This window comes from Pan paniscus, chromosome 8 (genome assembly GCF_029289425.2).
Source record: "Pan paniscus chromosome 8, NHGRI_mPanPan1-v2.0_pri, whole genome shotgun sequence".
In the NCBI taxonomy this organism is placed as follows: domain Eukaryota; kingdom Metazoa; phylum Chordata; class Mammalia; order Primates; family Hominidae; genus Pan; species Pan paniscus.
In genome coordinates this window covers 91,188,739-91,216,383 of record NC_073257.2, presented here as the reverse complement: position 1 = coordinate 91,216,383, position 27,645 = coordinate 91,188,739, and the positions used below count along the sequence as shown (strand labels likewise).

Genomic DNA, 27,645 nt, shown 5'->3' with positions numbered 1-27,645 from the left:
TCCTGAGCCAGTCTCTGTCCCTCTGTGGGCCTAAGTTTCCCCATCTGAACAGTGAAGGGTTTGAGCTGGGTGATCTCAAAGGGCTATGTCCACTCTGACAGTCTGCGATACTCAGATTCTATAGAAAAACGCGACACCCACCATCACTCAAGCCCCCATCCTCAAGACCTAAGAAGGCAGTCCCCAGGCCCTCAGCTGGCTGTCTAGGGGTGGAGCTGGGGCTGGGGCAGAGCACAGTCCCCCCACCGTCTGTCCTCAACAGCCTGCCACAGCCGAAACCTTCAAGTGGTTACAATTACAGCCAGACTAACAGGATTAGGGGAGCATTGAAATCTAAGAAATCTAATTAGCTCAGACACCCCAGCCTCCCCCAGCACAATCCTGCAGTAACTCCGGCAGCTGGGCCTGACAGGCAGGGCCTGGGGCCCTCCCAAGCCACAGTCATTACCTGCACAGGTGGGCCAGGCTTCCTGGGGAGGTGCCAGCTCAGCCTGCCCGGCTGCTCCCTGGCCTGAACCCCACTAGCTACAGCCTTGTCCTAGGGTGGCACTCAGCTGAGCTACAGAAAACCAGGCCCAAGGGTGGAGGCTGCAAGGGGCAGAAAGAACCTAAGGTCTCACACGGAGTGGGTGCCCCACATAGCCTGGGGACTGACTCAGCCCGAAGAGGGACTACAGAAACCATAGGAACCCAAGGAAGAGCACTGGGCTTCATGGGGACCCGGGGGGCTGGAAACACCTCTGCCTCCTACTCCAGAGCCAGAGAAGGGCATGAAGCCCCATGTATAGACCTGTGTGCCCTGGGCAGTCAAGGCAGGATTTGTGTCTCGAAGCAAGCTCTGGCTGTAAGACACTGTGCCAAAAGAAAGGGACACAGCTACTGGGGGCATGGACCATGTGCTGCCATATGGGAGGGGGAAGACAGGTGAGGCCCATCTGTGACCCTTCCTGAGAACGGCTCCTCCTTCACCTCATTCCCCCAGCACCCAGTTTTGGAGCCTATCCTGACTCTGCACCGTGTCCGAGCCTGGCTGGAGCGCTCACTCAGTGGACTGGAAAGGAGGCAGCGCAGGGGTTGGTATCGGTAAGGCCTGAGGTTCAGTCCTAACTTTGCCACCAGTTGTTTGACCGCTCTGAACCTTGGTTTTCTGCTCTGTTAAATGGGGATAATTCCAAATAGTAACTAGCTTACACTGTTGTTATTGGGGATAAACAAAGATGGAAAATGCTTCTAAATCCACCAAGTACCATACAAAGGAGAGGGGCTGTGGTTATTACTGTCATCACGCGCCCGTGGCAGGCAGCCAGCTGGTAGCGGTTAATTATTTATTTGGACTGATCTTCCTGCCGGCACTGGACTGTGGGCTCCTGAGGAACAGGAACTGTCTTCCACAGTTCTGGTCTCTCCCAGGACACAGTCTTTATCCACAGGGTGGACACTCACAGTCAACACCTGTGGCACCCATGCCGGGCCCCTGACCCAACCCCAGCCCTCATCACGCACCCCCTTCCTTCTCATACCCCGCTCCAAGGAAAGTGCCCAGAGGCAAACCTGGCACACAAAGGCAGATGACAGTGAGCACCCCCAGGCAGACCCTTCCCCCTTCTGCACCCCCCACAACAGGTCATTCCCAATAAGGGCTAGAAGCAGCCACTTGAATGTGTCCCCCTACCTAGGGGCCTGCCTAGGCACTGGTCTTGAACCCAGGATCATTCAGGAAAGAACGAGTCTATGGTCTGGAGGGCCCCTCAGCATCTCAAGCCCAGAATGGGGTCAGGAGGTGTGGATTTGCAGAAGGCATGTAGCAGAACATGTTAACACTCACAACTGCCCACTGAAGGCAGAGGCTTCCAGGAGGTAATGAGTACCCTGTCCTGTGGGGGGCATGCAAGCCAAGACTGGACAATCAGCTGCCAGGGAAGTAGGTCTGGATGAGAGCAGTTTCAGCAAAATGCTTCTAGCACTTGCAATCTAAACCCTTTGTGTTCTACCCATTCTGTACCCAGAGCCTCCCAGGCCTTCAAGGGACACATGCCTAGGGGACTCATGCCCACATCTGCCTCATTCTCCCAGCAACCAAGTGGGATCAGAGGAGTTCTGCCCTCAGACCCATTTTACAGATCAGGAGACTGAGGTCCAGCACAGGAGAGTTACTGGCCCAACACAGATAGCAAGCAACAGCCTCCTGACACCTTGGTCCTCTCACCCATCTCCTCCGGTAATAGGGAGACCCTCTCAATCATGATGGGGTCTGGCCTCTCCCCAGAGCCTATGCCTAGGACTGCTTTTCTCAGCCTCCTCCCTTCATCCTCTCTAAAGGCAGGGCCCAACCTCAGAATGCCCCGGAGCTTACAGCCAGGTGGATTGCTGCCTCCCCATCCTGAGGGACTCTTAAGGACAAAGAGCACTCCCCCAAAGGGCATGAGCAGAGAGCACTATATCCTGCTAAGAGGTCAGAGCTGTCGCCAGGCAAGGCTGCAGCAGTGTCCTGGGTAATCGTGGCAGCCCGGCCTTTGTTGTCCACACAAAATCTAAGAAGCCTCATAAAGACCAGGCAGCAGTGACAGGGGCTGGGCCAGGGCCCTGGGGAGCAAAGTTATGAATGAAAATGTAGAGGACCCAGCCACGAACCAGCAGGCCCTGCTTCCTGGTCCCACGACCAAGTGCCTACAGAAGCTTCTGGAAATTAACTGGTTGGTGCCCGAATTTCTTACAACAATGCCTCACCCTGAGGCCAGGGTCATGGCCACTCGTTGGACCCTCAGGGTCAGTGGCTTTATACGCAGGTATTCTTGTGACGAAACTCTCAGGATGCAGCAGGCCTCAAAGTGCCTTCCTTCCTAAATCCCTTCACCCCTCCTGCCATCAGGAAGAAACAGGAAAAAAAGTGAAGTCTGCAGCTCTTCTCAGTTGGGTCCTTGCCCCTGCAATTTTCTGGAATGAGTCAAGCATGGACACCTGTCCTATGTTGGAGGCATATCTATGGGGGCCAGGGATGGAGACAGCGTTGTTATTGTGGCTAGGGAAGTGAGTGTGCGTGCGCGCGCGCGTGAGGGAGAAACTGTGGTTCTGTCGCCAAACCCCGCAGTCTCTGGACCTTTCTTCATTTTGCCCCTGGCTGTGAGAGGAACAAGAACCCTCCTCCCCCCTTTGCTTAGGAGGGAAAAGGGACATTTTGTCCCCACAAAGAAGCCAGCAACCCTTTTCTGCATAGACAAGGCTATTTATTCATAAGTCCAGCAATTTCTTATTCCCAACTCTTCTCAGTAAGCCCTACCCAAAATGCCAAATCCACCTCTTGAATCCACTCCCTACTGCTCCCTTCTCCTCCCCCCACCCAGCCCCCACCCCCAGTCACTGCCACCAACTCTCAGAAGTCTAAACTTTTGAGATTTACATGTGAAAACAGCGTTTCAAAACCTCGTGATTTGGGACAAGGAGACGCTTCTGTCCTTTGGGGGAAAACAAAACCCAACCGAAAATCATAAAGCTCAGAAGAAAACACCATCTCCCTCCAAATGCATTCCCTGGGCCCCCAAGTCACACGTGCTCTGTAGCAGATAGGGCTTTCAATGTGTCTTTTGTTTGATGCTGGTGTTTCAACATCCTCGACTTGAAGAGGGAAAGGTCAGCCCAAGGCTTGGGGTATTCACAAACCCACCCGGCCCCTGCACTGGGGCCAGGAGCCAGCAAGTGAGGGGCCAGGAATTTCCCCCACTCTGGACCCCCTCACAAAGCTGCCGGGGCTGAGAAGGCTAAGAGCTTGCGCTCTCATCTCAACTTCCCCGATAGCTCAACAGCAGCTTCACACTCCCGGGACCGTACAAGCGCCAGCGAACGCAGGCTGGAATTCACCAGCGCCAAGCTGCCCGGCTCTCCAGCCCCAGCGCCTGCCTCTTTATCTGTACCTTCAAAAACAGTAATAAGCAAACCCAGGCACCTCTGGGAACAGCCTCTGGCCTCCTGCCCTGCCCTGTGTAACCAGCCTGTCCTCACACCCACCAGGGGAGGAGGAGTCGGCACTGGTTAACCCTCTGGTCTACCAGGCCCGGTTCCCAGGTTGCAGCAGGGAGACAAACTGTTGCTCAAGAAAATCCTTCAGAAAACCCTTGGCACCAGGAGGCAGCTCGGAGCGGCTCTGCACCCGGCGCGGAGCCAGGGGCTTCCACAGGCGGCCGCCCACTGCCCTTTTAAATCTTTGGGGCTGGGCCCTACTCTCCCATGCCCTGGGCTGTCCACCCAGAGGGCTCCAAATGTCCGTGGCAGAGCAGAGAGGAGGGAAAGGCTGGCCGAGCCGTGCCCTCACCCCGCCAGCCCAGCCGCCAGCTTCTTGGAGGACCTCTGAGAGAACATTTGTTTGGGCTGCCAAGTTAAATCTTCCTCCCTCATGTCAGGGCATTGGAAAAGCAGTCAGGGGAGAGGAGAAGGGGGAGAGCGCGCGGGGGAAGGAGCAGCGGGAGGGAGGGAGGGAGGGAGGGAGGCAGGCGGGCAGGCTCAAAGCCCCAGTTACTCGGGCACTGCCTGCCCAGGAAGCTGACGGCTCCCGGGCAGGCGCAGCCGGGGCTCCGGGCACCGAAGCAGGGACCCGGCCGTCAGGCCTCCCCGGTCAGGCAAGGGTACCAAGCACCCTTGGCCCACCCGGGAGCGGCCCTCGCTCTGTGACCTGCTGGAGGGACGAGGTGGGAAGGGAAAGCAGAGGAGGAAAAAGTTTGCTGCAGGTAGAGGGGTAGGGCTGGGCGGCAGTGCCGACCGGCTGTCCCCGGGGAGGGGTGGGGGGCCCGGGCCGGCTGCCCTGGCGCGCTCCCGTCCGCCCGCCCTCCCGCCCGGGTTGTTTACATTCCTGGAGTGTCTTTTAAACCCGGGGCTGAGGCCGGCTCCCGGCCTTCTCCGGCGGCTCCGGGGCAGTCTCCCGTGAAAATCTGCTGGCGCACAATGGCCGGGAAGGCGGCCGCCCCTCGCCCGCGCCCCCACCGCTCCAGGGCGGGGAGCCTGCCCTCCGCACCGCGCCCTATCCCCGCCCGGCCGGCTTCCTGGACAGATGTCCCCAGCGAGGGGGCGACGCGCGCCCGCTGCCCGCGCCCTAGACGCCGAGGCCGCGCTCCCCACTGTTTTTTCCCCAGCCCAGACGCCAGGAATGTGAAGCAAGCTTCCAGAACCCGCCTCCCCACCCGACCCCGGCTCCAGCCCCGGCCCCCCAACCTCCGCCCCGGCTGGCCTCCCACTCCCCCGGGGCCACCGCCGCCGGAGACGGAGAGGAAGAAAGAACACGGGGAAATTACTTTCGTATTTGCAACGCGCGCGCGCACACACACGCACATCTTCCCCCTGGGCTCCCCTCCTCGCCGGGGCAGCCCCGTCCAGGCACTGGCCTGAGCGCCCCTCTGGCTTGCGAAGCCCTGGGAGAAACCCCTACACACACCCCTCCGCGTTCCTCGTTTGTACCGCGCGCCAGCTTTCCCCGGGCAATTCCCACACAAACAACTTAACCGCGCCCCCACCTCCCATTTACAAAAGTGTATGTTTTCCCTGGAAATTCAGACGCACAAGTTAACACCACCACCCCTTGCCACCCTGAAATCCAGCGCTTTCCCCAGCGGTTCCTGTACACACACAGGCGCACAACTTCGCATCTCCCCAGAGGAGGCGAAGGAGACCGAGGCGATCCTTCCCTCCCTCCTCCGATTCCCGGTCCTGCCCGGCCCCCGGGTGTAGGGAGCGAGGGCTGGAGGCGCGCCGGCAGGAGGCGGGCACCGGGTCCGCGCGCGCACGACCACACTTACGCCCCGCACACCCTGACAAACCCGGCCCCCGCGCGCAGCCCAAGCCGGCTCCGCGCAGCCGGGAGCTCGCCGGCCGCCGGGCCTCCGCGCCTCCGCCCCCGGCCGCCAAGGGGAGCGGAGCGGAGCCCGCGCCGCCGGCCGGTCGCCCCGCTCCGGGGGACACTTTAAGGGAAAAACCCCAGCACCCAATCCCCACGCTTACACCCCGAGAGTCCCCGGGGAGCGGGAGGTAGCCCCGGAGCCAGCGGGCGCCTGGCTCTGGCCCCAAACTTACCGGGCGCTGCGAGCGCCGCTGCCGCCGCTGGAGGACGCGCCGCCGCCACCGCCGGGTAGGGCAGGCTCGGGCCGGGAGGAGCGCAGCGAGGGCGCCGAGATCCGCTCGGCTCCGGCTCCTGCTCCGCGCCGGCTGGGGCTGGGGTCACCGCGCTGCGCCGGCGTTGCTCGCTCGCTCGGCCGCCCGATCGCTGCTCGCCCGCCTGCCGCCCGGCCGCCCGCTCTCCCTGGCGCCCGCCGCCGCCGCTCGCTTTTTTAATGTCCACAGACAGTGAAAAGGAACTCGGCGTTAGGGGGTGAGTAAGTGAATCAACTCGCCCGGAGCCGAGCAAGTTGAAGTGTCAGATTACATTGGCTATTCTATTTCCAAAGGGCCCCGCGCCGCCGGCCGCCCGCAAAAGCCGGTGCGGAGTCAGGCCGGAGCGGAGCGCCGCGCCGCGCCGCCGCCGCTGCCGGCGCTCGGCTTGGCTCGCGCTTTGCGCTCTCTTTCCCCTTTCCTTTTCGCCTCTCCTCGTTCTCTCCCTCGCCTTTCCTTTCCTTTCTCTTCCTCTCTTCCTCGCTCCTCGGTCTCGGCGCTCTCCCAGCTTTTCTTCTCCTGGCTCCTGGTTCCCCGCTACGCCAGCAGTCCACTCACCTCTCTCCTTGCCCTACTCCCTCCGCTACTCCCTGACGCCCCCTGCAGCCCCCAGCCCCCATGCAGGCCCCAGCCCCAGTAAGTTTGGAGAGGGGAACAAATGCTGAGCCTAGGTAGGGACCACCTTGGGGAGGAAGCCAAAATCACACCGCTCACCCGAGAGCCCCTGCCCCGCGCTGGCACGCCCCCGCCTGGAGTGCACTTGTGGCCCCGGGCGCTGTCAGGTACCCGAATTGGGGTAAGCGAGTTGGTAACTGGATCTCCAAAGCCTTCCCCTGGGGTTGACTTTGGAATTGTTCCTACAGCCCGGGGACTGGTGGTTGGGGTGGGAAGAGGACCACCACCACCAAGGGTGACTTTGAGGGAGACTAGAGCGCGGCCCCCCGACAGCTGTGGGGGAGCGGGGGTGTGGTGCCCACAGTTGATCCGCGGCACCTAGCACAGTCCAGAGACGCGTGGATTCCCCTAGGCCCCGCGCGGAGCGCCCGGGGCGCTGTGCGCGCGGGCTGCGTGGGAGCTGCTAGGCTGGGGCCTGGCCCTCTGCCCCGGACTGGGCACTGCCAGAGATAGCGGAGAGCTAAGGTACTCACGAGGCGCAGTTGGGTGCACCCACTCGCGGGAGTTCCCCTAGCCGACCCACCCCCCCGAGAGCATCCAAGTACGCGCCCACTTTGGCTCACGTCCACTGCCACTCTCACGGAAACTCCTACACGAACGGCACACACGTTCGCTCCCTCAGCATTGCAAACACGCTCCCCCCCAAACCACAAACGCGCCCCCACACACTCGCTTACTTTCCCTCACAAAGATGCCCGCTTACACGGCCACAGCAGGCACGCTCAGAGACACGCAGTTACACACTTACACACATCGCTGTACACAACCCTACATACAATCAAAAAACAAAACACGAAACGTTCCCCTGGGCACTAAATCCTCACGTTAACGTACACACACAAACACACGCCCTCCTCTCCCACTTCCTCTTCCATACCCCTTCCTCGAGGCCCCCCACCCCTGATTTTCGGCACCCCCAGTCCCAATCATAATTGGCGCCCGCGCAGCCCTCTTTGGACACACACGCGCGCCCACGCACGCGCTCCCCTCCCCGGCAGGCGGGGGCGGCTTCGGCCGGGAGCCGGCGGAGCCCGCTTCGGATTCCAGGTGTGGCAGTAACTCCGCGCTCCACGTTTTGCAGGCTGCCACCGTGTTGGAGGCGAGGCGAGGAAGGGAGCTGGAATAACAAAGGCAAGTTGGGGAGAGCGCAAGGGGGCGCAGCCCCGGCCGGGCTGCGGGGGGAGCCTTGCACGGCCGGGGCTTCGGAGGCTGCTGGGTCGGGGGCGCGGGGAGCCGGAGGTGGGGGAGGAAGGGTGGGGGGAGAGGGGCGGGGGCTGAGGCGTGACGTCAGAGAACAATGACACCGCCGGGGGGCGGGCACCCGGAGGCGGCCCAGGCGGGGGTCTCCCCCGGGGCCTGGGGCGGGCCGAAGATGTCCAGGCCTGGCCGGAGCCGCCTCCTGATTGACGAGGCCCGCATGGGAGTGCGGACGTGCAGCACAGACTTGCGGGTCTCCTGGGCCTCTTGGGCGGTGATCAGCGCGGACCTTGGGCCAACCGGGGAAGCAGGCCGGAGCACTACCCCCCACCCCCATTTTAGAACATCCTTCTGAGGGCTTCGCTGACCTCGGCTTGAACTCCTTCAGAGCCGGAGAAATCACTCCTTCCACCACCGAGGGAGAGGAGGCAAAATGAATTTGCCAGCTTTGAATTCATTCTCAAGGCTCCGCTAGTCTCACAGCCAGTGAACTCAGTCTGGAATTCCTGAAAGCTCAGAAAACTGCTGCTTAGGTCCACCCGGGCGTGGGGGACGGGGTGTGTGGGGGCGCAGGCGGCGGAGTGGGGGCATTATTTTATTTTCCCCAGGGGAAATTCTGCCTCCCTATGCCATTGGGTGCAAGAAAAGGCACTCCTTTGGGGCCTCAGTCTTCCTACCTGTCACATGGACATGGACTGTGATGACTGCTGCTCTTCCACCCCCGCCCTCCCTGTAGGTGGCAGCTGAGCATCCCTGGAGAGGGTGGGTGGTATGAAAGCACTTCCAGACCTCTAGGGACACCAGGGAGTCATGGTCCCAGCACATTGCTGTGTGATTGAGCCCCTCCTCAGCCTGTGGGTGGCCCAAGTTCACAGGTAGTACACCAGGGCCACCTGAGAAACCTCCGAAGGTAGGACTTAAGCTTGCAGAACGGTGGCTGGAGCCACAGCTGTCCCACTCCCAGCAAGCCACAGCATTGCAGCTGTGGCAGCAGCCACCCCATACCCAGGTCCAAAATCCCAAAAGAGAGTTTCTGGGTATTTAAGGATTTGGGATGTGATAATCCAGCCCAGCCCACAATTAGACCAGTTCTTGTTGCCTTAATGACCAGCTAGGTCTGGATGCCCAGCCCTCTCAACCTTTCTGTCCAGATTCCTCAATAAGTATCCAGGGCCTGCCCACTTCCAGGAATTGGGGGATGCAGGTGACCTCGGAGGTGACCACTCATGTTCAAAGTCTCCTGTCCAGAAGCTCCACCCCCTACCCCACATCCCAGCCCCCTACTCTCCCACCAGTATTTACATCTGAAACCCAGGAAGTGGCTGCAGAGGGCAGAGGAGCCAAGTAGGCTCAACTTAGTAGCATGGAACCAGGGATCATTTCAACCCTCCCCTTCTGTGCAAGCATGGCAGCAAGTCAGAAAGCCCACCAGGGCCCTGGGTCTTCCCTAGGCTCCAGTCCTTGGGTCTCTGAGGCCCTTGCTCTCTTTGTTCATCTTCCAGGGAGGTAATGGGGTAGATTGGATACCTCTGGGGTCTTGGAAGAAGCTATGACTTATTTACTGTCTACTATGTGGTGAGTACTGTGGTGGGTCCTCCTAGGTATTGAGAATTCAGTTCCCTGATTGAATTGTCACATTGTCTTAAGTTAGGTGCCGCTACCATCCCCCTTTCAGAGGAAACTCAACTGTGAATGACTTGCCCAAGATTGGTCAGGATGGGAACTCGGGCCCCCATGAACAGAGTTCCCTGTTGTCCCCTCAGCCCTGGCTCTGTTCATCCATAGACTGTGTAGCCCCAAGCAAGCTGCATTCCCCCTCTGAGCCCCTGTAAGGTCCATGGTGCCATCAGGACTCACTGGGAACTGTGTGTCCAACAACCTCACCCCAAAAGCCTCAGCCTCACTGGGCCTGGAGATCTGCTGGTGAGACAAGAGAGGACAGTGCCATCACTTCCTCGTGGCCCAGAGCTGGAAGATGCATCCTGCTCAGCGCCTGCAGGCCCAGAAGTCACCTGGCTCCACTAGGAGGGGGCGGGCAGTGTGGGGCCGCCAGGTTGTACCAACCTTCAGAGCACACTCAAGTGCTGTTAATTTCCCTGTCCTGTGGGAGCCACCAGCAGATTGGGGAGAGGACCATTGCTGGGGCCTGGGCCCAGGTTTCAGGAGGCAGAAAATCTGGAGGCCAGCAGGATGGTGAGGGTGGGAGGCTTGAGGTCCCTGAGGGAAGCAAAGGACTTGTGTAGGGTGCGGCGAGTATGGCCTCCTAGGCTGGGCTGGGCTGGGGGCGGGTACACAGTGGGGATTCCCACCTGTCCAGGAGCTGCCTTCTCTGTCCCCACTCTCCACCTCTCACTTCTGGAACTTAAGGGAGCCAGGGAACATCTAAAATTGAGACTAGAGAGGTGGGAAGAAAATCTCATTCATTGAGTACTTACTGTGTGCCACGCACTTTGGAAACATTCGTTGTATTCTCTCCACAAGCCAGGTGTCATTCCCTGCTAAGGGAAGAGGCTCAGAGAGGTTAAGTGACCTGCTCAAGATCTCATAGCTGGCTGAGCATGGTGGCTCATGCCTGTAATCTGTGCACTTTAGGAGGCCAAGGCAGGGTAGATCACTTGAGCTCAGGAGTTCGAGACCAGCCTGGGCAACATAGCAAGACCTTGCCTCTACAAAAAATACAAAAATTAACCAGGCATGGTGGCACATACTTGTAGTCCCAGCTATTTGGGAGGCTGAGGTCGGAGGATCACTTGATCCTGGGAGGCTGAGGCTGTAGTGAGCCATGATTGTGCCACTGCACTCCAGACTGGGCAACAGGACATGACCCTGTCTCATAAAAACGAAACAAAACAATAAAGATCTCAGAGCTGCTAAGTGGGTGGAGCCGAGATTGGGCTCCAGGTTGGGCTGGGCCTTGAGGTTGAGAATAGGGACTTGCCCTCATCTCACTGCCAGGTTATGGTGCAGATAAGGTAACCTACCAGGTACTTTGAGGTGGAGTAAAGACTCTCACCCACTTGCCAGGGAATGACCAGGGTGCCTCCCATGGCAGTGAGGTAATGGAGATTACATTTAGAGTTCACCCCTTGGTGGATACAGGAAGCATTTCGGCCCTGCCCAGCTCTGAGCCCTGTGCCTCTAAGAGGTGGGTGGTTGGGTCAAGCAGGGAAGATCTATGTCCTTCAGCGAATTAGGCTCCCCTGCTCTGCCTCCCCCTCATTTCCAATCAGATGGCCCCTCCATTCTCTGAGCCCACACCTTCCCATCCTCCAAGGCTTGACTCTCCAATGTCCTTCCCTCAAGCCAGCCGTCTTCTCACTTTCTACCATGGAGTTCTGCCCTATGGTTCGAGACCCAGTTCAACCACCAACCCCTTCTTCAGATGGGAGTCACAAGAGAATAGGCTGGGAGCCTGCCTCAGGAGCCGGGACACCTATGTGCCCAGCCCGCCATTGCCTGACTTGCTGTGTGGCCTGAGCACATCACAAACTCTCCCTGTGCCTGTTCCCCATCTGCCAAGTGAGGGAGTGTGGGATATCCAGCAGCACTTTTGCCTCTGATTGTCCTAAGATTCTGTAGGTCTGAGCCTTTAACCCTTGGACTGAGCTACAGTTCACTTTAGAGTTTGAGGGCGGCCCTGCTTTAGGGAGGGCTTTCAGAGGGGGCCATTTAGTGGAGTAGGGACAAGAAAATACCTGGAGGGAGCTGCTCAGAACTGTGACTATCTAGGACTGTGAATAGGTAATGACCCTAACGCCTCCCTTCATGGGGCACCTCTCACCCTCTGAGCCTCAGAACAGCCCTTTTGTGGGTGACTAAGCTGAGCCCCAAAAGGAGGTGATGGCTTTCCCTGCCTGCACCACTGGGAAGCACCAGAGCTGGAACAAGAGCCAGGTCTCAGCCAGGCATGGTGGCACATGCCTGTAGTCCCAGCAACTCGGTGGGGGGACAAGAGGGGGTGCAAGAGCCAGGTCTCCTCATGCAGTGTCCCCTCACCTGCGTCAGCGCCCCTCCAGAGGAGCAAGTACATGCGGCACTGATGAGGAAGTCTGGGACAAGCGACCTGAGGAGGACCATGCCTCCCACTTCCTTCCTGATAGCTCCTGCACCCCGAGAGGGGTGGGGGAAGGTCTCAGATCCTCAGCATCTCTCCTCCTTCTGGCTGTGCAGTCCTCCAGCCTCAAGGCTCATGCTTCCTTGCCCTCACCTCATCCTGTGGCCATGCAGGGTGACTTCCAGAATTGCCAGCATTATGTACATACTCTTACCTCTGTGCCATTGCTCATGCTCTTCCTACCTCCTGGGACACACCCCTCCCAGTCACCAAGGCCACATCTGCAACCACCTGCTTGGAAGCCTACCCTGATACCTCCACCAGGTGTGCCGTCTTCCTTGTCTTAACCCCCGTATGCTGCTCTCCCAGCCTCCAACATCAGCATAACCATAGGAATTACTTGTGAAGTTCCTGCTATGTTCCAGGCATTGAGTAGCTCATACACATGTACTCCTCCCATCCTCTGAGCTATTAGTATTCTCATTTTACAGATGAGGAAACTGAGGCACAGGGAGTTTCGTTTCCTAGTATGACACCTCACAGGCTAGGGAGGTATTGTGTTACATGGCCCTCTTCTGTCAAGGCTGCAGGTCATAGGATGGCTCACTGCTACATCCCATCACCCAGTGCAAGGCCTTGGGGGCTGACAGGCCATCCAGAGCAGGGGAGGTATAGAGGCCCACAGGATGGAGGAAGACCAGAACCAGCCCTCTGGGGGCTCACAGGCTCTCAGGAAGGACTGCCCACACCAAATGCCATTCTTTTTTTTTTTTTTTTTTCTTGAGACAGAGTTTTGCTCTGTCGCCCAGGCTGGAGTGCAGTGGTGAGATCTCGGCTCACTGCAAGCTCTGCCTCCCAGGTTCACGCCATTCTCCTGCCTCAGCCTCCCGAGTAGCTGGGACTATGCCACCATACCCGGCTAATTTTTTGTGTTTTTAGTAGAGATGGGGTTTCACCATGTTAACCAGGATGGTCTGCATCTCCTGACCTCATTATCCACCCGCCTTGGCCCCCCAAAGTGCTGGGATTATAGGCATGAGCCACCGCACCCGGCCACCAAATGCCATTCTAAGAGTTCGGGGAAGAAGAAGAGTTGGCATTGAGTGGGGCCTGGAAGGCAAGCTCTGGTGAGGCTGTGGGGAAGCCAGAGTGGGGCATGGACCTGCCTAAGGTCACACAGCAAGCAAGTATGAGACAGCAGCAGGGCTGGGACCTGGAGCTCCCAGTGTATCATGCCTTCTTGCACCTTGCAGCCAGCTGTGGGGCCCCTGCGACTGTGCTGTTTTCAAGGACACACGGTCCCAGACGCCTCCACAATTCTGAGCTGTTCAATGAGTGGCTCTGGTCCTTCTCCCCCCTCTATTAAAATGGAAAAAAGAAAGAAAGAAAGAAATCCAGGCATTGTTCCTGACTGCAGCTGGTGCCAACCAGAATCCCGCTGAACAGAATGGAGCCGAGAGCCTGGCTGCCCAGGGGCCTGGCTGCTGACACAGGGCCTTTCTATTTTGCTTTCCACTGGGGGCCCAGGCTGACGGTGCAGCCCCTCCACGGACACCCTCTCCACCTGCCTCCCTGGCCCTGGCTCTGAGCCTCCTGCTGCCTTCACCCTCTTTGCAAAAATCAGATGGCCCTTGGGGGAGGGTTGGAGGAGCACCCCCACCCCCTGCTTTCCTTCTTCATCCACTCACAGCCTGGGGTGCGCTGGGCCTCCCTCCCCGCCAGCCTGTCCTCCCACCCTACCAGGAGGGGACTTGGGATGCTTGTCTGGGAGAGCGACACAAATCCCTCTTCCAAAATGGTTTGAAACACTGGTCTGATTCTAGGACATATGAGGATTTTCCACCCCACCCCCACCTGACTTGGCAGGTGCCAGTCCTCAGCTCACACATTAAGGCCTCTTGTAATAGTGAAGGTCTCGTGGGGGAAAGGGGAACATGATGAACAGCTCTACAGAGACAAAAACAGTTTTTTAAGTTGCTTGTTTGCCTTCTGCCTTTGGTCTTAGGAGGAAAAAGGACTTCTCCAACTCTCCCTTACCATCTTCATTTCATCCTCTGCTTCCTGCCCCTTTCGTGAGCTGTCTGGTACTCAGACCTCCTCTCCACAGGCTATTGGCTAGTTTGACCCAGATTACCCCAAGCAGCAGTTCTAAGAGAGCAGCATCCTGGCCACTGTCCAGTGTCCACCAGGGACCCTTGGGTTGGCACTGCCACCACAGCCAGCTCTCCTGACACCCCCTTCCTCCTGTGGACACAGCTCTTTAGTTTGTAAAAAGTACTTGACGTCTCACGCAAGTGCCACAGCAGCCTCAAGAGGCAGGCAGGGATTGCTAACCCACTTCGTAGAAGAATAAACTAAGGGTTCAGGAGGCATAATGGTTTGGCCAAGGTCAAAGGAGGTGACAGAGTTGGGATTTGAACCCTGGTCTCTTGATTCCGTGTCACTAAGCTGCAGTGGGGACTCAGGAAGTAACGGTGTCAGAGGATGACATTCCCAGCCCCCACCACCTCCACCCGACCAAATGCTGCCAGGAGACAGGATCTCAGACACATCGATTCCTTTAAGGAATATTTATTAAATACTTGCTATATGCCAGATCTCCAACAGTGAACAAAACAGATTTGGTCCACGCTGCTGCAGAGCTTATATTCTGAGACAGACACCAGACTTCGTGCAGAAAGATCCCCCTCTTCCTAGTTGCCCAGCCCATATGTCCTAGAAGGAACCGTGAGATGGGCAGCCAGAGACATAAGTTCTAGTCCTAGCATTGCCCCTGACTCTCCATGTCACCTTGGACCGAGTTTTCCACCTGAGAAATCTAAGCATGTGGCCCCTCACACATTTTCTCAGGTCTCTTCCCTACTCCCAGTCTCTGGGTCTAGTGGTTCATGATTTCCCGGCATGAATTATCCTGATTTAGTTTTTTTTCTTAAACCCGAATTTTCCTAGGCTCTTAGAGCCAGAACAGGGCTTCTGAGATCATTTGCTCTGAGCCCTTCACTAAGAAAGAACCCCTTAGCCTCGTTCCTGCCAGGAGGAGACTGTCTTTGCTTGTACTCTTCCAGGGACGGGCTGCTTGCTCCCTCACATAGCAGATCTCTGCCAGTGGTGTGCTGGTAAATGTTTAACAGCTGGCTCCCCAAAGTGGGGAGAACCTGGTTTGTAGTATTTGCCGATGTCTACGGTGTAAATACCCCTACCATGGCCAGTTTCAAGCTGCCGACCAGAGCCAGCTGGCACAGCTGGTTGGTTCCATCAACCAGCTCGCGCAGTTCCTGAAAATTTAACAATCGGCCCTTGTGAGCCATATGAACAGGCTCCAACACACCATTTCCCCTGCCCCGCAGAGAGGTCTTGTCTAGCTTTACTCATTGGGAAGTTCTTTCTGGTATTGAGCAAAACATCTGATTGTCAGGAACTCTGGCCTGAAAGTCCTGAACTACTTCTCTGGGGTGTCACAGGACAATGGGGACCCCATGAAGGCCTTCTCTAATTGGTGGCAGCTCTTGACTATGTCTTCCTGTGAGAGGAGCAAGTTCCTGGGCCAAGTGGGGTCAGAGCATAGCCACCCTCCCATTCTGCCTTTCTCTCTCCCTCTTCACCTCCCTTCCTTCCTCTCTTTCTTTCACAGATATTTCCTGGGCCCCTATGACAATGTCAGACACTGCTAGATACTGTGGATTCAGCGACCCATGTCTTAGCTTGCGCAGAGATGCTGCCCACTCTGTGAAGCCTGTCCTGGCCCCCACCCTAGCCCCTCCCACAGTGGGCAGTCTCCTCCCCTCCCAGAGCCTTTATCGCCCCTGTTTGGCACTTATCACTTTCTACCTGGGATTGCAGCTATTTGTGTACACGGCTTATCTCCCTGCCAGACTGAGAGGCAACGCGGGCCTGTTGAAAGAGCGTGGACTTTGGAGCCGCATGACCTGGCCCTCAATCCCAACCCTGCGACTCAGAGCTGTGAGCCCTCGGGGAGCTCACACCACCTTTGGGAGCCTCAGTTTCCTTATCTGTAAAGTGGGGATGGTGATAACTACTTCCAATGTGGTTTTGAGCAACTGGTAGGATTAGAAATGTCAACCCCATTTCCTGCTCCTGTCTGGACTCCCATCCTCTTGGGGACAGAGATTGTGTGCAATACTTCTCTGTAGCCTCCTGGTAATAATAACATAACAATATTAATAACAATGACCAACACTTATACAGCAATACCATACATAAGGTAAGAGCTTACATATGTTAGCTCATTCATTCTCACAACCTTGTGGCATTGGAAGCATTATTCCCATTAACAGATGAGCAATCTGAGGCACAGAGGGGTTAAGTAACAAGCCCAAGGTCACACAGCTAGTGAGTGAGAGAGCTGAGATTTGAATCCAAGAAAATCCACCTCAAAGCCTTAGCTATTGAATAGTATGGCTTCTGGAGGGGTGTGAGTGTATGTGCCCATGGTTCACTGCAGCCTTTGAGCATCCTTGCTCTGACCTGCAGGGTGGGGGTGGAGTGATACAAGGAAGACCCTGGTCTGCGCATTAGGACATCCTAACAGGTGAGTGGTTAGTGCTGAAGAAAGGAGTGTCCCCAGGTATCTGGAGGCCAGGGGACTAGAAGGTGATAATCAATAAGGCAATCAGAGGAGCCTTCCCGGAGAGGTGGCGCTTGCCACCAAATGAGGATGGACAAGGCAGGGCGAACAGGAGGACCAAAATTGTAGACATGGGAGAGGTATATTAGGGGTTCACCTAGGTGTCAGACTAGACATTTTCACTGGTTCTGGTGGGTGGGATGGAGCAGAGACTGTGAACTTGGGGAGGGGCATGTTGGTTTCCTAGTCTGTGATTCAATAGGGAATGGAGGACATTTTCAGGGGCCTTGAGAGCCAGTGCAGGCCCAGGAGAGCTGAGAGTCACCTGTGCTGCCCTCGGGGCCATATTGGCATTTTACTTCTCTGCAAGCTACTCTGAGATTCCAAAGTCCTGGGTTCCTGAATTCAGCTGTGCCAGTCCCATCCCTCCATTTCTTCAAGCCTCAATTTCTCCAGTTCAGAATGGGCATAAAGGGTGGACCTTGCATGCCGATTAAAGGATGAGATAGGGCTGTGTGGGGATGGGCCTGACGCTCCTGGGGCAGGAGGTGGGGGAAAGGTACTGCGGGGAGGGAGAGTGGGAAGCTGGGAGAGAAGGAGGTAGTGCGAGGAGCCCTGTGTGCTTGGCCAGTGAATCCAGGTCTGCTAAGCTGGCCCTGGCTGGGATTCTTCCAGCACCACATACTGCATTTTCCCAAGGCTGCCTGACTCTGCTGCCTCAAAGCAGTCTTCCTCCTGGGCTTCTGCAAGGATAGTTCTGGGTTAGACCCTGTTCCTCTGGCCAACCCAGTTGAGCCCAGCCGTGTCCCTTGGAGAGCACTCTTCATGTTCCAAGGGCTGTTTTAAATGCTCTTCCCTCATACTAACTAGTTCAGTCCTCACAGCCACACTGTGAGTTCCCTCATTTCACATAAGGAAACCGAGGCACAGAGAGGGTAAGCCAGGTATTTCACAGGGTTCCACGGCAGGGAAGGCGAAGTCTAAGGGATGGGAATAGCCCATGGAGCCAGGAAGGCGGGCCCAAGGGATGGGCCTCTGAACCGCCTTCTCACTCTTTCTGTATGGAAAATTATGACCATTGTGAGTCGTCCCTCTCACACGTTTCTTTTCTGCTCATCTCAAGGTTCTCAGGTAGCTGCAGAACCACAATTGACATCCCTCTGCCCATACAGGCGCCTACATGTCCACACACTCAACACCATGGCCGCCCAACGTCTCATAGGCACAAGGCTCACACTTTTGCACACACAACCATCAATTCAGAGCCACAAATGCATCTGCAGGCACCACACCCACCCTGCCGCAGATGCACACATAGGGCACATGTGGGCTTTGGGCCTCAGACTGACAACCAAGCACCAACAAGTCCCATTCCCAGAATGACGGATACACACCCACGCGTTCACACGGGCTCCAGTGTGCCTGACACGACATGGTGGGGTCTGTGGACTCACAGTGCACCCCCTGGACCCATGTCCAGGCTCCAGCCTCTGCAGATGTCCCTTCTGCCCAGGTGCCTTCATTCCTATCCCTTCAAGACTACAGCTCTGGAATGTGTGCACAGCGGATCCGCTTCTCATGGCAGGTCCCTGCCCTGCCGTCTTCTGTAAGAACTGGGCCTCAGGTGTGTGGTAGGGGATTGGGGTAAAAGGTGACCCTTCCTGCAACCTTGGCAGGCTCCCTGGGCTGCAGAAGGGACAGCAGGGAGAGGAGAGTGAATTAATCCTGGCCTCCCTTCTTGGGTTCACTGTCATGCTAATTTTCTCCGCCTTTGATCCATCTCTCTAGCCCCGGCCCCTAACTCTGAGCAGGAGCAGGCGCTGGGTCTGGCCTGAGATTAGGGGCTGCCTTGGTGAGGCCTGGGGCACATCCTTCCATGTGGCAGACTGGGGTTTCGCCCTTGGGAGGGGCTTGGGGGATTATAGCCCTGGTTACTGACCTGCTGTGGGCAACACACTCTCCTTCACCAGACTCATCCTCTCTCCTCCTGACCGACCTTCTCCTCTCCAAAGGGGGCTCTGCTGTTCCCATTTTGCACAAGAGCAGAGTGAGGCCCAGGGTTGAAAGGTCTCCGGAGGCTTCTGGCCACTGAGAGGTGGAGCCAGGCTGGGAGCACACATCTTCCAGCCTCCAACCCCGCCCTGTTTCCATGGTGGGTCTTCGTTCTGGTGATTTTTTTGAAACCAGCATCTACGGCGTATTCATGACATGCCAGGGACTGTGCCTTAACATACATTGCCTCATGCAGTCCTCAGCAATGCTCTTATGAGTTCCACTTTATAGGTGGGGAAAGAGTCCTGTGTAACTATCTGATGAGTGGTGAAGTCTGACCAAATCCAGGACACAGGTGGCCAAAGTCCCCTCCCTGTAGGGGGTGACACTGAGACCCAGGCAGGGGAAGGACATGCCCAATCCCACACAGAGAGGGAATTGGCTGGACATGCATCTCCTACCTTCCTGTATGCTCCATCTTTTTCCAGAAATGACTGGACTCTTCTATGGACCCAGTGGAGCTCAGACAAGAGTCCAGGCCCTGACACTGCCCCAGAGCAGGGGTGCAGCACCTATGAGGATGCCAAGCTCAGGTCATCGCCCTGCGGCGTCTCAGCCAACTGGGCCTCGAACAGCCCCATAAACTTGGACATAAACACAATTAAAGTTTTTTATTACATTATATTTTGTACATATAAAAGACTATTTGTAAGCCGTGAAACATTACAATGAATGCTCATGACTACTCTGCTGAAGAACTAGAGTATTAGGGACACTTGTGAAGCTCCGACCTTCCCAGCCCCCTACTTCCCAGAAGGAGCCACTATCCTAATTGTCATTACTCTCTGCTGTTTTTGTTTGTTTGTTTGTTTTGTTTTTTAAGGAGTCTCATTCTGTTGCCCAGGCTGGAGTGCAGTGGCGTGATCTCGGTTCACTGAAACCTCTGCCTCCTGAGTTCAAGCGATTCTCCTGCCTTAGTCTCCTGTGTAGTTGGGATTACAGGTGTGCACCACCACGCCAGGCTAATGTTTTGTATTTTTAGTAACGATGAGGGTTCACCATGTTGGCCAGGCTGGTCTCAAACTCCTGACCTCAGGTGATCCACCCACCTCGCTTCCCAAAGTGCTGGGATTACAGGCATGAGCTACCACGCCCAGCCTCTCCCTGCCTCTTTTTAACAGAAAGTTTTAGCACCTGTGTGGAGACCCCTTCACTCACTGCACTTTTTTTTTTAAGAGATGGGATCTCACTCTGTCACCTACACCGGAGTGCAGTGATGTGATCCTGGCTCATTATAGCCTTGATCTCCTGGCTCAAGCGATCCTCCCACCTCAGCCTCCCAAATAGCTGGGACTGCAGGTGCATGCCACCATGCCCAGCTAATTTTTTTTTAATTTTTATGCAAAGACAGGGTCTTGCTATGTTGCCCAGGCTGGCCTCAAACAGTGCTCCCGTCTCAGCCTCCCAAAGTGCTGGCATTACAAGTGTGAGCCACCACATCCAGCTGCTAACTGCACTTTTGAGATGTTGCATTCTATTCTGCATTCCCAATTATTCATTCCCAGGGGAAGTGCATTATTTAAAGGGATAGAGAGAGAACTTGGAGGAGCCACTTGCACCCCATGTGCCTCTTCGCTTCAGTGCTGTGAGTGCTCTGTTTGGCCCCCTCATTCCAGTGAGTGCCCTGAAACAGGACATTTCTTCCTGGTGCGGCCAGTAGAAGGAGGGTGGGGGCCTTCCGGCAGCTGGGCATTCTCTGAACATGGCATGCTGCCTTGCATTTGCGTAAGCCATTCCTCCACCTGGAATTCCCTTCGCTAGACTGTTGTGGGAACCCAGTTCCTTCTTCCAGGTCCAACTCCAAGGTTTCGTTCTGGAGATGCCTTCCCTGTGACCCCTTGCCCCTCTCCCCCAGCAGAGCTGGATCTGTCCTCCTCTCTCCTGACAGAGTTTTGGGCATCCTTCTATCAGCCCTTATCCCAGGGCAGGAAGAACAGCCTTGATCCTGGATCCCAGGCACAGCTGGGTGTCAGACCTGGAGGAGAAGCTCCCAGAGTGACCAAGATAGAATCGGCATGCAGGTGACAGCAGATGGGCATCCCTGTGAAACCCCATGGGCCTGGACCTCCAGGGTCCTAGCCAGTTTGCTCCAAGTTCTGTGTGGACTGGGGATTTGGAGGCAAGTCTGTGGGGAGACTGCCTGGGGCTTGTGCCTGCTGTTTACCTGTCTGCTGTTCAGGCACATGATCAGGCCAGTGGGTGTGCCCAAAGGTGGGCGTGGTTGCAGGAGTGCTCACGTTCATACACGTGTTTACACACACGTGTGCATACACGGGGTGCCAAGGCTATAGGTCTTGCGAAGCATGCAGGGCCACTGCCTTTTCCTGCTTTTAACCCCCCTCCTGGACAGACCTGTGTTCTCTCTGAACATCTCACAGTGCACATTTATGGAGTGCCTGCTGTGTGCAAGACCTGAGGGGTTGGGGCAGAGCAGTGCGCAGGGCAGCTGGCCCCTAGGGGACAGGAATGACTGAGCACTCACACAGTGTCTTTCTGTCCTGGTCCCCCTGCACAGGAGCCCCCAAGGCCAGGCACCCCTGCCTCTGCTTCCCAGAGGAGGACTTTGAGGTCCCGATGCCTGAGAGGGGCACCTGTTGAGTCAACAGAGGGGACGGACAATGAGACCAGCAGTCCGGTGCTCAATTCTCCATCCTAAGTGCCAGAAACCCCTACTTCAAGAGAAAACTGGCATTGACAGGGACCACCCAGAATCCTCTCCTGCACCCTCCTTTCCCCTACTGGAAACCACACTTTTTGGGGGGCATTTCCCTGGGCATCCTGTAGGAGGGCATCACAGCTGTTAGCAGCAGGAGGAATTAAGGGAAGCTCTGACCTGAGTTAGACTGGACCGTGTAGGACAGCACTACCCCATGTCTGAACTGGGGACTGGGCCACCCCTCCCCCAACACACATACCACACACACGCATGCACACATACACACATACACACACATGCACACATGCCCAGAGAGGTGATGGGAGTTGCCTAAGGATGCCCATGGCAAGTGCTGGCCCTCTGCCTCCCAGACCCAGTTTGTTCCTTTAATTCAGGCTGCCCACTTTCCTGTCTCTTCTTGCCCTCCCCGCCCCCTGCCCCCCGAGTCTGAGAATTAGGACCCTGGTTGCTGAGGAGGATGATCTGAGGCATGATCAGGTGCTCCCTTCTGGGCCACTATTGGCCCACCCTTAAGGTGGCAGGATGACATGGAGTTTCGGCCAGCGTGAATATAGGGGCTGGAGGATCCCTGTCTTTCCTTGCCTGGCACCCAAATGCAACCTGGAAGACCCTGAGTGAAGGCCCCTTTCTGGGAAGAGGATGGCATTATGGCATGGCCATTAGAATCTTTGGCTATGGACACTGACAGCCCAGGGCAGAATCCAGGATTCCTCACTTCTAGCTGTGGGCTGTGGGCAGGAGGCTTCATCCTGCTGAATCTTAGTCCCTAACCTGTACCGAAAAGATGAACATACTTCATGATGTTTGGAGAGGGAGGCATTGTCTCGGATCAGGGCCCAGGAAATGGCAGTTGGGGTGGTCAGTGCTTATTCTTGTAAGCAAGAATGTGTGGCCAAGCCAAGTTGTGTCCAGAACACCTGGACCCACAGGATTTGGGCCTGCCTTGTGGCCCCAGGATTTCGAACCCAAATTCCAGTCCTGACATTGCCTCACCAGCTGGGTGGCCTTGGGCATGTGGCTGCCTCTGGCTGCAACAGCCTCAGCCCCAAATGAGCACAATCCCAGGGTCACATGGAGGACAGAATAACCAATGAGACATCAGAAGGGCCTTGCAAATCACAAGGCTTGTGTCCCTTTTGGGGATGCTGGAGGGAGAAACAGGTACCTACCAACTCTCAGTGGGTCCCTTGTGCACTCACACCCAGCGTTCTGGCCTCCAGTCAGGCTGAGAGGTGCACTTCCCCCATACAGGGGAGAGCTGCACTCATTTGGGGACCCTCTCCCGAGCCCTGCCCCTGCCCTCCCCGCCAGGCCCCCAGCAGCCAGGTTGGAGAGCTCTCACTCAGGGAGTCTGAGTCCCCTTTGAAGCTGGGAAGTTTGCACTGGAGGGGCAAAGGCAGCCTGCATTCAAAGCATCTCTCCTGGCCCTTAATTACCCTTCTTCACCCATAGGTGGAATTTCCACTCAAAGAGCTAAGAAATGCACCCGTGCTGCCGCCAGGGACTGGGTTTCCCTGCTGCCTTTGTGTAGCAGCCGCCAGCGCGGCAGTGGCACACAGCTCGGGTTTCTGATTTTAATGATTTCCTGAATTCATTCCGTTTCCTACCTCAGGGAAAGGAGAAGAGGTGATCCTCTTGGAAATTCACATAATTGCTTTTATTTGATTTTTATTAAAATGCATTCAGGAATAATGTGATTGCCCTCTTTATTAGATTGTTCATCAAGCTGGCATGGGGAATCAGCCTAGAAAAAAGTGGTGGGCACAGGAGCCTGGTGTGTGATGGGGAGCGGGCACAGTCCCGCGGCGGCCTTGGGGGCTTGCCTCTCACTGGGGGAGTCACGCCTGCCTCTGAGCCTCCCGCTGCTCCTGTCTGGGGAGGTGGGCCCACTGCAGGGCATGTTGGAAGAATGAAAGCTGGCAGTCATTGTGGAAGGCTGTGAGCACCGTCTAGATCCCCTCCACATCCCAACCCACTCCTCCTCTGTTGCTCCTCTGCCCACCTCTGAGGCCACACACACGCTGACACGGAGATCCGTGGTGATCTGGCGTAGCAGCACTGACCCCACACTCGCCTCCGCACTCCCAGTTGCCTGTACTTCTACGATGGCCTTTTTGCCAGTCTTGCTGTCCTCAGGCTCAAGGTCCTCAGTGCAGTTTTCCGTGGCCCACCTAATCACACCACTCCCCTGTTCAGAAACTTGGTGGCTCCCTAAGACCCCTTTCTTGCCGGAGACTTTTGCTTTGGGTTCCTTTGCATGCGCTGGAAGGTGAAAATAATCCAGACCTCTTAGACCTAGTTTCAGTGCTTGAATTGCTTTGCATGGTGGGATGTGGGTGAAGCTGCCTTGCCTCTCCTAGTCTCAGTTTATTGGTTCAAATAATGGGAACTCCAAGACCTTCCGTAGGGTCAGTGAGAAAATGGAGTACAGGGGGTCTGTAACTCAGGCGGCATGTACGTGTGTGGGTGAAAGCGTGCCACGTGACCCTGTGTTGCAGGAGGCTAAAGATGCTTAGCAAATATGTGGGGAGAAGGCAGGGCAGGTCCAGCCCTGGCCCCAGCAGAGGCCACAGACCAGCTGAGCAGCCACTGTGACAGGGACAGCTTTATTCTGAGCACCCCTACTCCCATTCTCTGTAGCCCCTCCCCTCCTCCCAATGCAAGAGTGGAGCTGACTTTCACTGCGCTCAGTGAATTTGCCTCTCACCTTCTGGGGGCTTTTGCAGTTTCCAGAAGAGGGGCACAAATATGTTCACTGGGCTTCCAGGAAGCGCCTCACCCTCTGAGCTCACCATGTCTCCAGACTGCCCAAGGCATGTTTTATTACCCTTGAGATATGGTGAAATAGATATTTGTTTCCCCCTCCTCCCATCCCATTTCCTGGCATAGGACTCCTAAAATCCTTGGACTCTCCAAAGTGATAAGTTTCTTTTTGTATGCTAATGAGTTGATTGCTGGCTGGCTGCTCCTAGGACACTTCAGGATGTGGGCTGGTCACCAGAAAGACCAAGGATTAGAGGGTTGGGGCTTCCAGCCCCACCCCCCCCATCTGGGGGTGGGTGGGGAGAAGGGCTGAAGGTTGAGTTGATCACCAATGGCCAATGTTTTAATCAATCATGACTACATAATGACATCTCCATAAAAACGCAACAAATCTGGGTTCCGGGAGCCTCCAGACAGCTGAACGTTTGGAGGCACTTGGAAGGTGGCACTCCAAGAGAGGGCATGGGAGCACCCCTTCCGGACCTCGCCCTGTGCCTCTCTTCATCTGGATGTTTATTTGTATACTTTAAAATATCTTTTGTTATAAACCAGTAAACATTTTTCCCAGAGTTCTGTGAGCGCTCGGGCAAATTAATCAGACCCAAGCAGGGGGTTGTGGGAACCCCGATTCATAGACGAACGGTCAGAAGCACAGGCAGAATAACCTGGGGTTTGCGGTGGGCATCAGAAGTGGGGCTCAGAGTTAGGGGACTGAATCCTCACCCTGTGGGATCTGATGCTATCTCCAGGTGGATGGTGTTTGAAGTGAATTGAATTAGGGGACACCCAGCTGGCATCTGCTGCAGAACTGATGACTCGCTTGCTGGTGGGCAGAAATCTCCATAATCTTTCTTTAGCAGATGAGGTCACTGAGGCTCAGAGAGGGTAAGTGACTTGTTTAGGGCGGTCTAGCTAGGATGCGGAGGCTTGGGGACAAGGCCTCTTGGGCACATACAACTAGGATGGGCAGGTGACTCCCTGCCACCAGGGGAGTTGGTGAAATGCTTCGCAGGGCTGAGGTTGAGCAAGTGGGCAGTGCCTGGAGAAGCCAATCTGCATCCTTGGTGTGGGTAGGCCTTGAGGGTATTTGAAGCAGGCCCTCTGCCTGGGGCAGTCTGCCCCTTATGGCTGGGCTGCACAGAGAGTCAGGGAGGCATGGGAGCATAGCCATCCACTTTCAGAGCCCCAGCTTGGGGGCTTTTAGTTTCTGGGAAAAGTCTATCTTTTTTTGTTTTTTTGAGATGGAGTCTGGAGTCTGCCTCTGTCGCCCAGGCTGGAGTGCAGTGGTGAGATCTCAGCTCACTGCAACCTCCGCCTCCTGGGTTCAAGCAATTCTCCTGCCTCAGCCTCCTGAGTAGCTGGGATTACAGGCGTCCGCCACCATGCCCAGCTAATTTTCTTGTGTTTTTAGTAGAGACAGGGTTTCACCATGTTGGCCAGGCTGGTCTCGAACTCCTGACCTCATGATCTGCTTGCCTGGCCTCCCAAAGTGCTGGGATTACAGGCGTGAGCCACTGCGCTGAGCCAGCAAAGTCTATCTTTATTTGGGGGGGAAAAAACTTGTTTGTTGGGTTTTTCTTTTTTATGTGTTTGTTTTTGGTGCAAATTGTTTGGCAGTGGACACGGCCAGAGGAATTCAGAGAGTGGAGACAGTGGATTTAGAAATTCAACTGAGAGGCCCTGGAAGTCCATTTGGGGCCTGCCATCTAGCTGATGCTCAGCACAGGGCTCAGCGTCGCGTGCCCTACCACCTGGCCTCCCAGCCTTTGCCCAACCTGTGGCTTCCCCTGGAATGTAGTTCTCTGCTCTTCTCTGCTGATCAGACCCCTCCCCTCAGGTCCAGGCCCTTGGGACCACTCTCTCCAAGTCTCCTCCCCTGCCCCAGCGCCTCTATCTGTTCCCACTCTGGTCCCGATTTCTAATACCTGCTCATGCAGCCTGCCTGTCCCAGAAGCAGCCTGGGTTCACCAGGACAGGTGTCTGTCCTGTACCACCAGTCAGGCTCAAAGTCTGTCCAGGAAGGCAAGTCTGACCCTCAGTCCTGGAGGGGGCCATGCAGTGAGCTGGCAAAGACCTGTACAGGCTCATGCAGGAAGTCTCGGCCCAGAGGCTGAAGGGTGGCCAACCAGCACAGTTTGCCCAGGAACAAGGTGGGGGAGTGGGGGGGCGGTTTCCTGGGATGCGGGACTTTCAGTGGTAAGCTGGAATGCCCTGTTCACCCTAGCTGAAGCCACTTGCTCAGAGCCGCACAGCAAGTCCACCACCCTGAACCTCCAGATTCCCAACTCAGCATTGTGTCCTGACAGTGTCATCATAGACGGTCAACACCGTCACCTGGGCAGCACTGAAGCCCAGAGCGGGAGAGACTGGCTCAAGACCATGGGTAAGTCAGCAGCAAAGCTGGGGAAAGGAAACCACCAACCTGAGAGCCCCTGGCTGGTTCCCAAATCCAGGCCCTTACTTCTCTTCCCCACCATCCAGGGTGGGGGGCAGACACCCAGTGAAATGGCCTGCCCCAAAGGAGGGGAGCCTTGCCGAGCCACCCCAGGCCACCTCAGACCCACACCACACCCCCAGCTCAGCGGTTGGAGGGGCTGAGGAGGGGCTGAGCCGCCACCCCCTCCCCACCCCAGTGCCAGGGCCCCAGCCTTGCAGCGCCTGTCCCCAGCCCAGATGAGCAGGGCGCCCTTATCAGATCTCCGTTTCTGTTTCTCTCCTCTGGCTGCTTCTGCCTGGCCCTGCCCCCAACCCCCGTGGCCTTTTCCTCTCTGAAGTGATGTTCCTTTTCCTGTCACCAACACACACAGCACACAGAGAAGTTTGTTTCTGTTGCTTTAAAAAAGTTTCCTTCTGGGGAGGAGGGCAAGGGGTTGTTTACTGGGCCTGCAAAGCCTCACCGTGGGTGTGGGCATGGGTGTGGCATGGGTGTGGGTGGCAACTGGGTCCCTGCTGGATTTGGGGTTGGTGGAGGCTGCACCCACGACCCTGGGCCTCTGGATCCTGTGCAAAAGCCAGGAACGTGGAAGGAAAACCTCCTGTGCACCCTGCTCAGGGCTGGGCTGGTTCACCCACCGTCCAGCCACACTCCTGCAGAAACCTGGGAGGTCAGGGGTTTTGTTTTCCATTTTCCACAGGAGACAGCTGAGGCTCGGCCAAGGTTGCCAGGGTCCAAGCCTATGGATTTGTGGTCTGGGCTCTGCCAGTGGCATGGCACTGTCTTCAAAGCTCCCACCCTACCATTTTTCTTACCCACACAGGGCAGGCTCGACCCAGCTAAGGAACACAGCTTCCTGAAGCATCTGTCCTGGGCCGTTGGCCCTTCTGTGGACAGGGCTTGAGCTCTGTAGGCTGGATTTGAATTTCAAGTCCTCCTGCTGTGTGACCTTGAGCAAGTTACTTAGCCTCTCTGAGCATCAAATGGCTTAACTATCAAATAAGAAGCACAGAGAAGTCCCCAAGAGCCAGTAGACTCTGGAGGCTGTGAGACCGGGGATTGGGGCTCCTGCATCCTTA

The 27,645-nt window shown here is 56.4% G+C and overlaps 1 protein-coding gene and 1 long non-coding RNA gene across 8 annotated transcripts in view; one reads left to right on the top strand and one right to left on the bottom strand.

Moving 5' to 3' along the window:
• ZMIZ1 (zinc finger MIZ-type containing 1) overlaps positions 1 to 6,391 on the bottom strand; it is a 248,024-nt gene extending 241,633 nt beyond the window's left edge. For 6 of the 7 annotated variants that reach the window (XM_034930952.3, XM_034930956.3, XM_034930955.4 and 3 more), the window contains exon 1: positions 6,055 to 6,391. The gene's annotated coding sequence lies outside the window, so the exon portion shown is untranslated. The remainder of the gene's footprint in view (positions 1 to 6,054) is intronic. The other variant, XM_034930954.3, reaches the window with a different exon arrangement.
• Positions 6,392 to 8,105: 1,714 nt separating this feature from the next.
• LOC117974650 (uncharacterized) overlaps positions 8,106 to 27,645 on the top strand; it is a 252,116-nt gene continuing 232,576 nt past the window's right edge. The window contains exons 1-5 of the long non-coding RNA XR_010113194.1: positions 8,106 to 8,534; positions 9,504 to 9,576; positions 20,581 to 20,713; positions 24,882 to 25,017; positions 26,357 to 26,515. This is a non-coding gene — a long non-coding RNA (uncharacterized LOC117974650). The remainder of the gene's footprint in view (positions 8,535 to 9,503; positions 9,577 to 20,580; positions 20,714 to 24,881; positions 25,018 to 26,356; positions 26,516 to 27,645) is intronic.